This window comes from Numenius arquata, chromosome 5 (assembly GCF_964106895.1).
Source record: "Numenius arquata chromosome 5, bNumArq3.hap1.1, whole genome shotgun sequence".
NCBI lineage: Eukaryota > Metazoa > Chordata > Aves > Charadriiformes > Scolopacidae > Numenius > Numenius arquata.
The window spans coordinates 55,411,027-55,425,911 of NC_133580.1; the positions used below are offsets into that span (position 1 = coordinate 55,411,027).

The 14,885-nt window shown below is 40.6% G+C and overlaps 1 protein-coding gene across 2 annotated transcripts in view; it reads left to right on the forward strand.

The window, feature by feature from the left end:
• Positions 1 to 13,222: 13,222 nt before the first annotated feature.
• RGS12 (regulator of G protein signaling 12) overlaps positions 13,223 to 14,885 on the forward strand; it is a 90,955-nt gene continuing 89,292 nt past the window's right edge. Inside the window, exon 1 of one of the 2 annotated variants that reach the window (XM_074147372.1) lies at positions 13,223 to 13,269. The gene's annotated coding sequence lies outside the window, so the exon portion shown is untranslated. The remainder of the gene's footprint in view (positions 13,270 to 14,885) is intronic. The other variant, XM_074147370.1, reaches the window with a different exon arrangement.

The following is a 14,885-nucleotide window of genomic DNA, read 5'->3' on the forward strand; positions in this document are numbered from 1 at the left end:
TTTCCTTTGTGAATGCCTCTGAGATTACTATTGATATTATAGGTATCCCTTTATTGCACACCATATGTGTGTCTGTTGCCCTATTCCCAGGTTTTCCATGGAAATTAAAACCTTAGTGTGGTCTTAGTTAAGCAAAGAGAACAGATAATGCAGGGTGAGAGGTATCCAGTATGATAAAATTAGTGCAATATATGCCTAAGTTGAATTATTTTTATACAGAAAGGTTAAGGGATGAATAGCTCTGGGAACTTCAGTACTATTTATGCCTAGGTCAGGTATTGTTTTACAAACAGTGGTGTTGTATGTTGCTTCACATCATGGACTATAGCCTGACCTTCTGTAGGATAACAAAATAGTGCATTTCTAAACATGGTAACTGCATCTTGACTTTGCTGATGATTAAACCCTGTTTTGAAACATATGCCGTGATTGTACAAGTGACCTATGGTTCTTGTGAAGAGCTAGGTGGGACTATGAGATACGTAATTTTAAACGCCATGCCTGATATGAATAGTACTCTAAAGTATTAGGGTAAAAATAGTCTATTCAAATACACTTTTGATATAAAAAGAAAACCCCCAAACCACCTTACTATATACTGAATACTAAAATGTATAGAAGATACTTGAAGTTGCTTTTGATATTAAATGTTTAATTTTTTTCATTATTAACTGGAATCTGTTGACTTAATGAACAACCAGCAATGAAAACTCTCATATATTCTCTATCACGAAAGAAAAATATTGTACTGTGTGTATATACATATATATATATATATAATCTATCAAGTGAAATAAAGAAAAAGAAGAAACCTATTTATTATTGCTGGGCAGATAGTATGCTTTGGGACAGTGAAAAACACTGGGAGAGATAACCACGGTCAAAGTCTTTTAATTCTTAATTGCAGTGTAAAGATCCCCTATACCGACCCTCAAAACTAGAGATGGAAGTCATGAAGAACATTCAACATCTCTACAGTGGTATTTGCTGGTGGCACAACTTCGGTATGCAATTAGATGTTTAAAGGTGTGGTCTGTAAGGCAGATCAACATTGATACACCACAAGAGGGAGCTGGAGGCATAACAGATTGTATTTAAGTCGTTAAGGTGAAGTGCCAGCGAGTGTTTGGTTCTTTAGGGAAATATGACATTGAAATAACCTTTAACATAAATTCAAAAATTCATTGGCTGAATTTCCCATATAGCATTTATTTTTGCGTTCTCCTTGAAAAGCATATTTCTGCTGCTTTCACTGTATTTGCAAGACTGAAAGTTAGATTCAGGTATAAAAGTATAGAATTAATGTTAGTGCTAAGAACTCAGGCCATTTTCCATTCCCCCTATTAAGTAACGAACTGTCTTGAAACTTTGTTTTTGAAGGTGTTCACATTTTCCTATATAATTTAATGTATTGTTGCTAACCTAATGTTAGCTAAACCATTTTAAAACCCAGACCCAACCATTAATCTGTGATTATGCTTGGTGAACAGGATAAAGGTTATACTCACCAAGTAAATCAATAATATATGGAAATATTTCTTAGAAGATCCTGCAGGTATGAAGATTAAGAATGATTAAGTATGTAAATGTGGACCATTCCTACAGAGTTTAATTCATGATAACAGGATAATGCAACTGTAGTAGAAGACTGAACCTGCAGAAGATGGTGGCTGCTGAAATATAAATGAAATAACTTTCCTTTCCTCCACCTTTACTGCAGTGATTGGGTGATTGGAAAAACAACAAGTGTCTGGTCTGATTCTGCAAAGATAGGGTGATAGCGACATTTAGCAAACGTGAAATTCAAAATACTTTTGTGTATCTAAGTTGAATTAGTCATATCTGAAAGAGAATCATGAAACCTTATTGTATCTCTGCCAGCAGAATTACTGTTAAAAGCAGGACTGTTCCTAATGTCATATAGGTGGTCAGAATACTTGTAAGAGCATTGTCATACAGGCATATAAGAGCGAGGGAATATATGTTGTGTGCTTTGTCATGGTTTTGCACATTCCAAATACAGATCTGTCAGGAAGATATAAAGAACAGCTCCCGTCCCTGCCCTCCCCCTCACCCCCGATGCCATGGGAATTAATAATATTTACTGATATTATCCACTTGAACCTTATAGCAATTAAATCCAATTAATGAGCAATAACAATGGCAGTATATTTGAACCTTGTACCATATAGTAGGTAGCCCCTCTTGCATGCTGTGAGAATTATAACCAGCGCAGTAGGAACACAGGAATGGAGGAAATGTACTGATTCCTTGCCTGATACCACAAGCAACCGTATCGTATAATCCCTTTTGTAAATGTGTGGACCTGTATCTTAAAACGAATTAGGTGTTTTGTCCCCAGAATTATACGAAGAGCTGCATTACAGATGGGATTGCTTCTAGGATTGCTTCGGCTTTGGGGCCCCCAACATAAGAAGGACATCGACCTGTTGGAGCGAGTCCAGAGGAGGGGCATGAAGATGATCAGAAGGCTGGAGCACCTCTCTTGTGAGGACAGGCTGAGAGAGTTGGGGTTGTTCAGCCTGGAGAAGAGAAGGCTCTGGGGAGACCTTATAGCAGCCTTCCAGTACCTAAAGGGGGCCTACAGGAGAGATGGGGAAGGACTCTTGATCAGGGAATGTAGCAATAGGATGAGGGGTAATGGTTTTAAACTGAAAGAGGGGAGATTTAGATTAGATTTTAGGAAGAAATTCTTTACTGTGAGGGTGATGAGACACTGGTTGCCCAGAGAAGTTGTGGATGTCCCACCCCTGGAAGTGTTCAAGGCCAGACTGGATGGGGCTTTGAGCAACCTGGTCTAATGGGAGGTGTCCCTGCCCATGGCAGGGGGGTTGGAACTCAGTGATCTTTATGGTCCCTTCCAACACAAACCATTCTAGGATTTTGTTCGGTGATTATTCCCGGTAAATTTATACCATTTTCCTCTTGTAACCTGTGACCTTGCTGCTTTCTGTAGCATTTACTCTTGAGAGCCAGCTGTTGTGTCCCATGCAGCCCTTCTTCAGAAGAATGACGCTCCTTTTTAAGGTAGAGATTATGATGATGACTGTTTTTCTAATTTTGCTCTTTGAATTCATCCTTTTTAAAATTAATTACTAGAATGACAGACAGCATTCTGGATGAGACTCTGAATATTGTCTTACATAACGGCATTGAAGGAAGTGGTGTTTTCTGGAGGTTGTGAGATTTTATTTCTACATAAAACTTCATTTTTTTTAATAGCTAAATTTAGAAGTTCAACTTTAACAGAAGGCTTTATTCCCAACCTTCCAGATTATCTGGATTCCAGCCTTGTTTTTGTCCAGAGAGTGAATACAGCACTGCTGTAGACAAATATAACTATTTTCATGTGTGACAAAATTTTGCTAATGCTCTTTCTGACAACAGGTTGAAAATGTCCTACTTATCCATAGTTTCTTTTTGCTGCTGCTTCATTTGTTTTAGTCAAGACTGAACATTTACTTGAAAATACAGGTTGAGTGATTTTTCTGGTTGTGGGATATTTTTTTGTTGGTTGGTTTTTGTTTTTTTTTTTGTTTGTTTGTTTTTTCTAGACAGGCACACATTTCTCATCTCTATGGGACAGTTAGCTGCAGGTGAAGATACTTGACTGTTTGAGTTATTCAGACTAATTATATCTTGAAAGACTTGCCTAGAATTAAAATGCTTGGTAGAATTTCTGGTTTTGCAAAAATGAGACACTCCTCTGTCTGTGTGAGTAGGGAGTTCAGAGGGTAATAAGTATTCAGGAGAGCACATCACGGGTTACTCAAGTTTATCATTGTAACTATGACATTAAAGGAACTCCCTCATGGCTTCTAGAAGTGTGATCAACAAATAAACTGTAGCACTGGAAAACAAATTTCTTATTTTCAGGGCAGTAACGGGGTCAACACAGTATGATATCACTTTCACTAAGTGAAGCGTCTGTAGCACATATACCCACACACAGATGGTGCAAATGGAAAAAAAAAAAATAGGGGAGAAAATACACTGCCTGGAGGCAGGTGACTTTGAAAGAAATGTAAAAATAGAATGAAAAGGAACTTGAGGTGGCAGATAAGAAAATGAGACATTGAGAAACATGCAAGCAGTTGAGGAGAAGTGGACTGTGATGAAAGGAAAAAAATGTTGGGCAAAGGGGCAAAGTAAATGCCTCCAAACAAAGCTAGTAATGACAGGGATGAGAAGGAACACTACATTTTAAAATGAAGGAAAATGGAAATGGAAGAAAAAACATAACGTCAAAGGAGAAAATTTATGATATGAAGATCTAGCAGTAGTGAAATTCTGTGTATTTTGAATAGACAGCTCCTACAGCTAACTTAGAGAAGTTATAAATAATGTACAGCAAGCCGTGACTTTTTTTTTTCCCACCAGAGAAAAATAAGTCTCTGGGTAAACATTTGTAAGCAAAAATATTTTTCACAGACTGCAGAGCTTAAGTAATTTGTAAGAAGATTCCCTTATAATTAAACGGCATTTTCTCATGTTCGTAGTAACAATTTGATGGTTAAAATAGTTTGTAACTATTTATTTTTTTTCTCCTTGACTTCAAACTGGAGAAGTGTTTTAAGATTTCAGTTTATTTCAGGGCTTGCCAAGTTTACCAGTGGTCCACGAAACCAGGCAATATATCTGTGGACGTGGATGATCTTTTATCATTTTCATCATTAACGTCCATCTCTTGCGAAGTACAAAACCAGCAGAAAAACACATTTAAAGCTTTTTTAAAAAATATTTTTCCAGACTTAGGCTGCCCAGTTCAGTGCAGGCAAAAAGAGTTTACAACTCTGTAGACTTACGCTAAGTTGACAGCCTGGTTCTGTGAATAGCCTCTTGTACTAAAGTCAATGGGACTACTCGAATAAATTTCTTGAACTCTATATGTATATGTTTGCAGATCAGATCCTACGCTGATAAAGTAATGTGAAAGGCAAATTTGAAAAAGAAATTTAGGAACATTTGGTGGTGTTATATCAGCAAGTAAATACCAACCATCTGGTCTCTAGATTGCTAATCTATTTCCCCTGATTTTATGGGTAGCATACTTCCTGTGTGTGCAAGCTTGAGACTACATCATTAAACTTTTGTATTGATCTTTTTAGTGTTTTAACAGAAACATTACATTGCTTCACCATTTTTGGAGTAAAATTGTGTTTCTACGCATAATTTTTCTGGCTGGAAATTTTTCATTCTCCTACAGTTCATGTTAAGGTGTTTTATTGAAACACATTTCTAATAAGGATGAATGATTTCAGGTATGTTCTTTGAAAAACACATCAGTCATCTGCACCAAATGACATCCAGTTATCTAGAGCTGACTAATTACTACAGATAAGATCTCAGTTTGATCCTGGTTGAAAGTTATGTCTTTGTGAAATATTTGCAATGCAGTGAAGGGTGTTGCTTGTATTCCAAATCTATCTATCTGTTCAGTACTAAAATATTTTTTTAAAGAAAGTAGCTCATATAAAAATATCTTTCAAAGTAGCTGCCTTCAGTCATCTGAAAATGAATCCTTTTATAATCCTCTTTTCTTAAACTGTGTTTCTTCCATCAGGTTCTAAAAATTTGGCAAATAACTCTTCAAATGTTTAAGATGTTAAAAATATATATATCTGAATTCGGATTTTTAAACATGTTTGTAACATTTTCAATGGAAATCTGACTTCCCAACTGTGTGTTGTTATCTTAGGGGTAAGTTCTGGATTGCTATGCATTGCAAGAAAAAAAAAAAAAAGAATTGGTGCATACTATTAAAGGTACAAAATTTGCTACATACTTAAATGTTGAGAAGTACTTATCACAGCTTGAGGAAAGCTTGTTTCAGTGAGAGAAGCTATAGGAATATCAATTTTCTATGAACTGCAAAGTAAACATATTTAGAAAATTAATTAAAACTACTTTAAAAACTCTCCATGATCCTCATTCTTCCCCCCACAGGTTTAACTATAATTTATCTTTAATTGAATATAATTAGATCAAATGCAATCTCCTTTATGGATGCATAAAACTTTGCCCATGTCAACTTGTGCAGTGTTACCTATAACAGTATACTTTCTTTAAAGTGATATGAATAAGATTTTATATACTTTTTTTTCAGTTAGCTTAACTTGGAACTTCCCTAGATGAAGATGAAATACACCACTGTTAAATCTTGCACAAAAATACAACTGTCCACACAGGGTTTAAATCGACGCGTCATCTGTATTCAAGAATTTAAGACGATTTAGAGCTGTTCTCTTTCAGTAAAAACTATGAATTTCACCACAGTTGAAATGGCATAATATAGATTACACCAGAAATAACGCACTAGTTTCATGTCTCCTTGCTGGCAAGAACTTCTCATGATTTGGTTCATGTGTTCTCATGTGAATAAGACCTTAATTTAGACTTGTTCATTAAAAATGATACAGCAGGAAAATTGCTGCAATCTTTGAAGATGTGTTGTCTGTGCATGCTCCAGAGATCAGGACATTCTTTCTCAGTAATACCAGTAAAAGCACGCAGCTCCCTTCATGTGTCGATTTATACAGAAAAATTGTGCCTGCTCCAATTTATGCTTCTTAACTCTTGGAAGCCCAGGAACTTCTGCAGACTCTCAGGAAAACAGAGCAGGAAGGTGGTTTAAGAAGGCACAGTATACATTGCAGAACTTTATTCTCAAATAGACTTTCTTTCTGTGTGAGTATCCCTCTGTATGTATTCATTTGTGCAATGAACAGATCCATGCAACGTCCCACCTGCGTTGCAGTTCATTTACAGAAGGGCACCAGCGCCTTCAGTTGAAGAGTTAGTCCATGTGCTGAAACATCAGGAACAGGATGATGCCTGCTGAAAGTTCGAGTTGCCTGAATGCTGGTGCAGCGTTCCTCGGTGCTAGAAGAAAATTCCTCTCTAACAGCCCTTATAGGCAGGCATCTGTCTCCAGATATAGCTATGCCTCTGAATTTCTTAGCTGGAGATACAGCTAAGTCTTGTGATCTTGTCTTGCCCGCTCCAAATAAAAAAGAAAATACACTCGATGTTTAAGGTATGTGGTTTGGTTTCAGTCTGAGGGATAATACTGCCTCTGAAAAAAAGCATAGGCTAATTTTATATTTCAGGTTAGATCAGGATGTTATGCTAGGCAATAACTTGGAGTAAGCCAATTATCAACAAAAGGATGTTTATGGAAGATCTGCCATAATCACCAGGATTTCAGCAGGAACCACCTGGATCAACTGGCTCATGAAACAGCCACCACAAAAGTATCCTTAAAAAGGTGAAAGAGGAAGTTGGCTGCCATGGGTTCAAAGAGTTAATCCACCAACATTCAACTTTTACCATGGAATAGAAATTTTAAGAGGAGGCAAGATCTTAACCTACTTCTGAGAAGAACCTTGGTGAGAGCAGAGAAGACTTCCACACATACTGTCAAGGCCAACGTGACTCTTAAAAAATGCACTTAAGGGGGAAATCCATTTCTTTTCATTCCAAAATGTCAATAGAGAATAACTGCAAGGCTAGTCTTAAATGAAACCAAAGTTTTGGTGGAGCACGAAGAAATTGTTCTACTTTATGTAGATATATCTTAATGAGTTTTTATACTAATAATCATGATGATTTTTACCCAGAATGAGCAGGTATCTTCTAATCTTAAAAGCCATTCAGAATCCAGTTATCAGGTGGAGGAAGGTTAAGTCAGCCTGAGTTAAATCAGGTCTGAGAGCCAGGGCAGAATCCTGTAATTAGGCAAGGAAGCTCTTAGCTGCAAAAAAAGCCTCTGCCAAGGTAGACCTTGCGGTCATGTTATGCCTTTTCAGCTCAACTTCAGGAGAACAGATTATGAGCAGAGCAGTGCCTGTGGCAGGGATCCTAAAGACAGACTGAATTTGTTCCAAAAGGACTTTCTGTTGTTCTCCAAAGTCTGGAGATAAAAAACTTGGATGAGGAAATGGGAAAATGCTTAGACTTGACTTTGCCACATCCCAAGTGGAGATGAGGTAAAATGTGTTCTCCGATTCCAGAGTAAACGACTGGGAGTAGAGGATCCCTCCTCTATACTTTGATCCTGCACAGTTTGTCTTGGAACCAGAGTCTTTTTTGCGGGGAATTATGTTAAACAGGAATATGCAAAGTCACTACGTCTATTACTGATGTCACCTCTTTGGTGCCTCAGGCTCTCATTTTCACTCAGTTTCTTTTCATAGAATCATGTGTGAACTTGGAGACCTCTCAGCATGTTTTTCCTGAGGTTTAGGGGTACAAGTGACACTTTTGTACTGACATTTGTGCCCCGTCACCTAGGAAACGTGCTTAGCAATAAACTCAGCCAGCAGAGTCCTGCTATCTCACCGTTGTACGACGTGTGAACCTGAGAACCACACTGAAAATGGCTTCAAAGAGGAAAAAAGGGACATGGGAGTAGAGCACTGGGAGATGTCATTTGTGATCCCAATTCAGCTTGCTGTTTAGATGCAAGGGTAGAGCTTGCTCACTCTGAGAAGCTGTCGCTGAATATGCTGATGATGACTTTTCTGGCATGGTACTTACGAGCCACAAGGAATGCTTCCCTGAGACATACCTTTCCCTTACAGCACCATATAGAGGCTTCTTCAGAACAAGTACATTCAGCTGCCACACGCTTTTAAGCCCAGTGGGACTGTAGACACTCTGCTTAAATGAGCCCAATGGGACAGAAGACACATGGAACAGCAAGGCTATCGCGGGTTAATTAGTCAGGCAATTTTGAATTATAAGATTAAAGCTCTAAGGCTTAAAGAACAAAATAAACCAACAAAAAACCACAAGCAAAGCCTTCAGTAATGTTTCAGAGATATCCCTTCAGAGCAAAAAATAGAATGAAATACACTAGAAAATGATTTTTTTCCCCATTTTTTGTGTTTTAGCAATATTAGAAAGTGTCCGTGAAACAATATGAAATTAAGAGTTTAAAATCATGCTGGTTCAGCAAGGTATTCCTCAGGAACTGACGAATTTAGGGTATACACTATTTGCCCACAAGAAATGGTGGGATACACGTTTCTGTTCTTCCACTGACACCAGTGAGACCAAAACAAATTCTTGGGTTTCCAGTTCTTGGCAGAAGTAGATTAGGTATGTTGTGTACTTGAAGTAATGGTTAATTTGATTCATGTTAGTGAATTTAGGAAAATAAATATAGCACATTCTATAGTAGGGAACTAAATTTTCTTAGGATGCTAAACAATTTTATTTATGTTGCAGCGCTATCCAAAGGAGCAGGCAGGACCATGGCCGAGCTGTGCCTGTTTTCACGCAACGAAAGCTGTTCCAGACTGTGTACCTTTTAAACCTTCAATTTTGCAAGTGGTACCATTCACATCTTTAAGAGTGGGTGCACAGAAGAATCTTCCAACACAAAACCTATTTAACTATATTTTTATGTTTAATTAAATAACATAGTAAGTAAGGATACACTTACAAAGCCAAGTAGATGCTCAAGGTATATAGAACAATCCTTTTATGTCTAAATAGGATTTGAGAGGGTATGTCCTCTATCGACTGGTCAAGATTTAACAAGATCACAGTCCCTGTTTAGGTCTACTACTTCACAGCTCCTTGTAAAGATTTTTTTTACAACAATATGCTGGGGTGGGAAACACCATCATCCAAACCAAAATGCATTTACATAAAACTATTTTCTTCCTTTTCCCACTGCCAAGAGTGTCTCCCGCTGGGGTGAAGACTACGTTTAAAATAAAGAAAAATGTATTTCTAAAGATTAGATTAACTAGTAAACCAAGGTAGATGTTGATGGCTGTGTGTTCATCTTGTGGTCCTCGGTGCGGAAAACACGATCTTCACTGATCCTTTGGATTGGACTCTGATGGTTAACTGAGGGAGGACGAGCTTTTGGAATTTAAGAAATAGGTTCTCTAATGAGGATTTTGCTCCCAACTACATATTGACTGGTCAACACAAAGTAACTACAAGGGATATGATATATAATCTTCCATGATGCTCACAACAAAATTAAGCTAGGAACTTGGAATGAAGTTTGTATACTGAAGACACATTTAATTCTGACAATTATATACAATTATATTATTTTGAACACATTGAAAACATTAAATGAGAAAACTGACATTTATGTGAGGATATTTTTGTATGTCTAAAATAAAAGCTTTTAGGAGCAACCAACACATTCATTCCTTTAACCAAAGTAATTAAACAATGGTAACTAAAACCATAGACTTTGCATCGCATGCTGGACTGTTTTATTTTCTGACTTCTCATCTGGTGTTTGTGACAGCAACAATCACACCTCATTACAGGATGCATTGTAAACCTCTCCAGATCAAATCTGACAAGCTGTTTTGTGACAGCCACCCTGGGTATGATTGAGATGTCTGTACACCCAACATTAAGCTACTTAGGCTTATAAGCCAAAGCTTTTACAGCCCAAAAGCCACAAACCCTTATCACTTTGTTTCACACCCTTTCTTCCTTTATTGTCCCCAACAGTGCTGACAACAGTAAGAAAAGTTACAGCTGAGATCTTGTGTGGGTTTTTGAGGGACCATTAATTACCTCGTTCCAGATTCTAACATAGTCTTAATCACCATTTCCAAAAACACTGAAGTAAAGCCCTAAATTCATTCATGATGAGTTGGATATTTCTGCCTGCAAGTAGGCTGTGTGAGCACACCTCTTTCCATGTCAGTCTGGGTGTTCACCTCTTCCTTGCTGAGCAATACTCAGCAATATTGAGCTACAAGCAATACAAGCAATACTGAGCAGAAATTCTGTTCTGCTACAGAGAAGCCTTCTGTGAAGTCACACTAATTACATACTCCTGTGCTATTTCAACAGTCCAATCAATTCTGTTGGCTGTCACAAATAGGACAGGTTCAGTATCTGTGGAAGAGGTAATCTGACATTGCCATGGAGTAATTATTTTATAGTTAATAGATGCTGATGCCACTTCCTAGCATCCCTCCTCTTCAAAAGAAAACAAAGCATAATTTCTTTGTATTAGCTTCATAAAGGCTCAATAGGAGACCTGCAGATACCTCTGTGAATAGTTACAATTCCCCTTTACTTGCCACTTTCAGAGATTTTCTTCTGTTACAGCCGTTTACAAGGTCAGACTGTTTGAAATACGTGACTGACCAATCTTCCCTTCTGTAGGCAAGGAGGTAGTACAAGTCAATGCTAGCTCTGCTGAGGTAGCACAAGCAACAAAAATAGTGGCAAAAGACGTAACATCTTGACCTCTCATATAGAAGCTGGAAATAATTGGGCTATTAAGGAATGGCACCCAAAAAACCATCTTTTCTTTGTGGAGTGCCATTCCTGTCCCTGTGACATCTCCCCAGTCAAAGGGACAAAGAACTATCACTTCTTCGTGCAAATTTAGATCTCTATTTTTTTTTAAATTATTGTACCACACCTGAAAGAATCAATCGTGTGTTGTTTAAAATCAACCAGTCAATGTTCTTATGTTTGGAATTTTTAGCCTCCCTAAAGGTTCGATAATTACTTTTATAGGACACAGTATATCTCGAGAAGTTAGGACGTCTATCATCTTGTAATTTTACACTGATCTGCCAAGATATCTCCTGAGAGGATGAGGAAAAGAAATTATGTGTATTTTATCTGGTTATTTTCCTCTTCAGAAGCTTTTCCCATAAAACCTGGTGAGAGAGAGAACAAAACTGGACTCTAAGTTGATCTGAAATGTTTCATATTAGTAGAAATCTACTTGGGATGGATTGTCAAAGAAAAAAAATGCAGAGTGCGAAGGCGGAGCCAGGAGTGAGATGGAAGAGCCTCTATTTTTCCAAAGAGCTTTTTCTTTTGGCCTGTGTTTTTATTTTTCCTGAAGGCTCTAGTATACGGCAAACATTTCAGAAAGGGAAGGAGATATTAGGAAAAAATTCCTAGACTGGATAAAACCTAAAATAATTCCTGAAGTTAAATCATCAAGCCACAGTTTTGAAATTTAAAAGTTTTCTTACAGATCTAATAGCAGCAGTGAGATGTGGGACACATATCCTTCTCTGGAGATTGAAATAAAAAATTAAAGGTAAGCATTCTCCTACACCTTGTGCCTGCTAGGTTCAGTTCCATTTCATGCTCCAGTGCATAGAGCAAAATGAAGAAATCCCCTACGTACAAAGGATTTCCACCAGTCCTTGTCCACAATTGAAGACCACAATATATTTTCAGGTTCTGTAGGAAAGTCAAATACATTTGATTAATTCTTCTCTTGTTCTGGACCTTATATTCCTTGGGAATCTCTTAACTGATGTTCACTTTTATGTGTACCACCATCTTCCCCTCCTCCTCTTTCTCCTATTCAAAATAAAGTTTTCTAGTATTTCCCCTTTGAAATAAAGAACTGTCCCCAATGTATTTTGAGAACTTCTTGCCTCCACCCTGCTCCACCTGAGTGGCAAAACTTCCCTTTACACGTACTCTGCTCTTGCCCTTTGGATGCTTAATTACTACAAAATGCCTCACCTACCTCCTCACCCTCATCGGATGGCTTCATGGTTGATCCTATTGCCACCCTGCTCCCTTCCACTTTTACCTTTACCTTGTAAGGTCTGTCTTACTTTCTTCCTGGGCTTCAAAGGCATGGCATACCTGTTTGATGCACCTCTGAATGCCTCCCAGCCTGTCCTCCCTGACCAACCTGCCCCTTCTCCTCAGCGCCACTTCAGAGCTCCAAGTTATTCCAACGAGTCTTTCCCCTACCAGCTAACGTCGTTGGGCTGTTTATATGAGGAACTGACTCCATTTTCTCCTGCCGGCTCCGAAGGGACCGAACAAGTTGTCGCTACTGTGCAATACCGACCGCTTAACTCCTCCCCCGCCCCGGTATCGGCCGCGGGGCCGATTCTCCCTCCCGCCTCAGCCTCGCGCCCCCTCAGCTGGGGCCCACGCCTGCGCACTCCCCTCCCCGCTGGCGGCGAGGGGGCTGGGGAAAGAAGAAAGAACTACGCTGCCCGGCATGCCCCGCGCGGCCCGCTGCCCACGGCCGCAGGGAGCGGGCCGCTCGCAAGGCACGCCGGGAGTTGTAGTTCTTTGTGGCGGGGTATTGTCTCTCCCCTTTCTCTGTCCGGGAACCCGACCGCCACCCCTGCCGGGTTGAGCGCGGTGACTGACAGCTCCGCGCAGCCAGTGGCCGCCGCGTCGTGTGGCGGAGCCCGGCGCCCGTCTCCTCGGTGACCGGGTGCCTCAGTAGAGTAAGCCGGAGTCCGGGGGGGGACGGAGGTGAGTGGGTCTGAGCTGGGGAGCCCCCGCCGTCCGGTCCGGGACCCGGCTCGGGGTGCGGTGGGAAGGAGGGGGCAGTAGCCGATGGGCGGTGTGAGGGGAACCGGGGGGGAGGGGAGCGCGGCGGAGGGCGCAGAGGAGGGGGGCAGCGCTGAGGGGAGGGGACGGGGGGTCGCGGGTCCTCCTCGCCCTCCCGTCGTTTTACCGCTTGATTTTTCAAACGCTCCCTGCGGGCTCAGGTGCCGCTTCTCCCCTCCCCGCAGCTCCACCCTCCCGGGCCCCGCGGGGCGGTTAATGTGTAACCCCGCGGACCGTTGCTCGGAGGCGGGGAGCGGCGGTGCGGACCCGCCGCCCCTCCCTCCGCCCACCGGCCTGCCGGCTCGCCCTCCGCGGGTAGCCCCCGGGTGCCGGAGCCCTGCCCGGGAGGTGGGCTGCAAAGCCGGGACCCCCTGTGCCGCCGGAGGAGCCGGCAGCGTAACTTTCGGAGCGGCTCTTCCAGAGCCTTGCGGCGGGAGCCGGACCTGCCCCTCCCGCTCTCGCCTGTGGCTGGCGGCGCCGACCGTCCCCAGCCCTGTTCCCCACCGCTTTTATTCCTGAGCTGCTCCGGGCTGAAATGCTGCCCTTTTTCCGCGGCGTCCCAACAGATTTGAAGCGTATTTGCAAGTAAAGAAGGAGGGGGGAGGGAGGGAGGGAGGGGAATCCGAACTACCAACAAAAGCTCTTCACGTTCTTTAATACAACAAAAAATCTGAATTGTAAACGCATGACTGTTTATACAATAGCTTTAGAAAACTTTGCTCTTAGTCGCATGAGTCTTGTCAGACAAAACAGCAAATGTCCTAATTGTGTTCTTTATGCAGTGGCTCCACTGTGAGAAGAGTTTTTTATTAACAATTTTTTAGCCTGCTGCTGCTAATTAAAGTCAGTGTTTTTTGAATGATCGTGCTAGGTACACCTAATTGTTTTCTGGCAAAGCAGTTGCTGCTTATACAGGAAACATAGTGGTAGGTTTTGCCAATCGTGAAATGCTGATAAGATTTTTCTATTAAAATATTGTCCCGCCCAAGTTCTCAAACAACTGGTAGCTGTCTTCTACAGGTTGTGCTGTTATATTTCTCGTGTAACTTGTCTATAACCATGCACCGCATTTGAATAGTGAGTGGAATTCAAATTTTATAATTTCATTTGATCTTTGTAGTGGCATCATTTGTGAAAGTTAGTTCTGCCTTAATGAGTAGCACCTATGCTTAAGAGTCTGTTGCAAAGATGCGTGTGAGGGATGCTTCCACTTTGCACGCTTTATCCTCTTACAGTCTTACTATCGAAAAACCAAATGAAGCCAAACAGTTACCTGCTTTACAAAAAAAAAGAAAAAATAGCAGCACGCTAACATGGGTACTGTAGTGCTGAGTATCAGCTCATTTCCAAGGGCTTTTCAACATTAACCAGTGGTCGGTAATGTAGTCTTAAACTTCACGTGCTCCCTCACTGCCCTCTGTAACTGTTAAGGTTATAGTCTAACATAGACCATAACAGGAGTATGCCTCCTGTTTCTGTTTGCTCTTTTTGTTGCTATGAGTTAACAAGAGCAGAGGCAGGAAACAAACCACCTCTCT